Source organism: Physeter macrocephalus, chromosome 11, assembly GCF_002837175.3.
Source record: "Physeter macrocephalus isolate SW-GA chromosome 11, ASM283717v5, whole genome shotgun sequence".
Lineage (NCBI taxonomy): Eukaryota > Metazoa > Chordata > Mammalia > Artiodactyla > Physeteridae > Physeter > Physeter macrocephalus.
In genome coordinates, this window is record NC_041224.1 from 32238637 (window position 1) to 32242153 (window position 3517).

Genomic DNA, 3517 nt, shown 5'->3' on the forward strand with positions numbered 1-3517 from the left:
ATTCTGATCAATATTTTCCAAACGGCTAATGAGGTATGAATGGAATGTTTCTACATTTCAGGTTAAACATACAAAAATTCAGCTGGGGTTCTGATTCATCTAGGAGGCCAGGGTACAGACACTCCCTTGGAAAAAGGTTCTGGAGTCGTTGTCTTCGTGATGGGACAAGGAGCTGAAGCTTCCCCAGTTCAGTAAGGAAATCTTCACGCTTTCCTCGTACCCTCATCTCCCTCTGTTTCTTCTTGGACTCTTCCTGGCCTTCAAGACTCTCTTCTGTCCCTCCTCCTGCACAGAGGGAGTGATTCAGTTACAGACATGTGATCCCTGTGTCACATGACAAAAGCTCTATTTCCCACTCTACCCATGCATAGTGTTAGTTGATATTTAAGCTGAACTTGGGCCTATTTTTACATTCCTTACCCCTGTGTTTTTGCTGTGTCCCCCAAATGACTCACCTCGGCCTGAATCCTAAGTGATATACACAGGCAACGTGCAGCTTACCCTAAAGTTCAAGTCCCCTTCAGCTCTGAGTTATGCAGACTTAAATATTGACTCACGCTGACCATGCACATTGGGCAAGACCAAACCCAGTGATGCAGAATCCTGTGTCTGGGATATCCCAGCACCCCATCACTTCACCTGTGCTATTCTAGCAGACAGGACTGAGCAAATAGAGTCAGGAGGCCCCCTGAGGACCCATGCTGAGAGCAGGAGGAAGTGTGGGGTCATGAAGTCAAGGCTGTCTCTGCACCAACTTGGGAGAAATGGCCACTCGGATGTGGAGCTGGCAAGTAGAGGGTAGGCCAGGTAGGGCATGGAGGGCAGACACGTAGCCGCGTGCAGAGCACATCCAACAAGAAAGATGCTCTTCCTATATCTTTAATCCGGTCTCTTGAATTCTGGTGGCTTTATGTGTGTTTCATATCAGCTGAGGGAAAAGCTCTAATAAGAAATGCTAGATGTTTCTGTAATGTTCTCTAGTCTTATTTTGAGGCTGGTCAATAAAATTATGATTTCACTGTCTTTAAAAAAACTTTACTTTTTTTATATCATAAATCAGGCCACAAGCAAATGAATCATTTCCCATTTGCACGTACACTGCTTTGCTAAAATGAAGTGAAATATAATAGTATGAAGGCAATTCTGTTGACAATAGTAGCAGTTGTAAGCCAAAAGTCTGGCTGTCCAGTGTGTGTATGGATGTCAATTTCTCACATAGATGAGTTGAAGCACACTGAATTATCTAGATCAAATGATGTGTGTGTGATTAAGTAAAATAAACGATTTTTTTCTCATCATACAAAAAAATACTATGAAGAAAAGAAGAAAATAATAAATAACTGAGAATGCAATGTAATAGAATTTCTATTCATTTATTACTTAAAATTTATAACTTTGTAGATCAAAGAATAAGCTCTTGTCTTGCACAATATTGATCCACACTATCCAGGAGCCAGATAGGTGACAATTAGGGTCACAATAAAGAATTCAAGTGCATTTTCATTATTCACAAGCTAAAGTTCCTAAAGTGTATGAAATCTGTGTATAAAAGGCAAAATAAAAAGCATCCTTCTTGGGCTTCCCTGGTAGTACAGTGGTTAAGAATCTGCCTGCCAATGCAGGGGACATGGGTTCAAGCCCTGGTCCAGGAAGATCCCACATGCCATGGAGCAACTAAGCCCGTGCGCCACAACTACTGAAGCCCACGTGCCTAGAGCCTGTGCTCCACAACAAGAGAAGCCACCACAATGAGAAGCCCACGCACTGCAACAGAGAGTAGCCCCCGATCGCCGCAACTAGAGAAAGTCCTGCGCAGCAGTGAAAACCCAACGCAGCCAAAAGTATACTACTAAAAAAAAAAGTATCCCTCTTTTAGAGTTCTTTGCTAAGAAATTATTCAAAGGCTTCAAAACAAAGTCATTATTCCTGAAAAACCTTGAAAAAAACCACAAGTTAAAGATGATATTAAATGGGATTATATTAAAGATTATATTAAGTATTAGGGATTTTGGTTTAGTCTTGATATTTTGTCATACATAACGACCTAAACCTTCAGACCTTACTTTAGTGAACCAAAATCTCAAAGACTCTGCTTGTAGGGCTTTTTGCAGATGTTTTTAGCAGCAGATAGAATTAAATTGATGCTACCACACTGAACAATAACTTCATATGTGATTCATATTTGACATCTTTTAGCATATTTCTAAATTGTCTGTTAAACAATAACAGTGGTTTCTGGTCTGACATGTAAAGAGCTTGGAAGTTGTCATCCTCATCCTCACAACAAGAAAAAAGATGAGAAAAGTCAACAACTCTTCTTAAATCCATCAGAGAATTGAGGTCCCAGGGCAGACCACTGCCCTGAAAACTGGAAAGAAAGGTGAACAATAAGAATCATAGCTTACTGAGGATAAGCCCAGGAGCAGAAGCCCACCCACTGGATTAGTATTGTTAGGGTCTGTGGTTTGGCATCAGACACTAATTTTAGAAAATTCTCAGTTGTTATTACTTCAAATGAACAAATAGGATTTATCTCATATATGCAAGGCTGGCTCAACATTGGAAAATCAATTAATGTAATCCATCATATCAACGGGCTAGGAGCTTCAAGATGGCGGAAGAGTAAGACATGGAGATCACCCTCCTCCCCACAAATACATCAGAAATACATCTACATGTGGAACAACTCCTACAGAACACCTAATGAACGCTGGCAGAAGACCTCAGACCTCCCAAAAGGCAAGAAACTCCCCACATACCTGGGTAGGGCAAAAGAAAAAAGAATTAACAGAGACAAAAGAATAGGGATGGGACCTGCACCAGTGGGAGGGAGCTGTGAAGGAGGAAAGGTTTCCACACACTAGGAAGCCCCTTCGCGGGCGGAGACTGCAGGTGGTGGAGTGGGGAGCTTCGGAGCCGCGGAGGAGAGCGCAGCAACAGGGGTGCAGAGGGCAAAGCGGAGAGATTCCCGCACAGAGGATCGGGGCCAACCAGCGCTCACCAGCTCGAGAGGCTTGTCTGCTCACCCGCCGGAGTGGGCGGGGGCTGCGAGCTGAGGCTCGGGCTTTGGTCGGATCGCAGGGAGAACACAGTTCACGCCGGATGGCGGCGTGAACACAGCCTGAAGGGGCTAGTGCACCACGGCTAGCCGGGAGGGAGTCCGGGAAAAAGTCTGGAGCTGCCGAAGAGGCAAGAGACCATTGTTTCGCGGTGCGCGAGGAGAGGGGATTCAGAGCTCTGCTTAAAGGAGCTCCAGAGAGGGGCGCGAGCCGCGGCTATCAGCGCGGACCCCAGAGAGGGGCATGAGATGCTAAGGCTGCTGCTGCCGCCACCAAGAAGCCTGTGTGCGAGCACAGGTCACTAACCACACCGCCCCTCCCGGGATCCTGTGCAGCCCGCCACTGCCAGGGTCCCGTGATCCAGGGACAATGTCCCTGGGAGAACACACGGCGCCTCAGGCTGGTGTAACGTCATGCTGGCCTCTGCCGCCGCAGGCTCGCCCCGCATCCGTACCCCT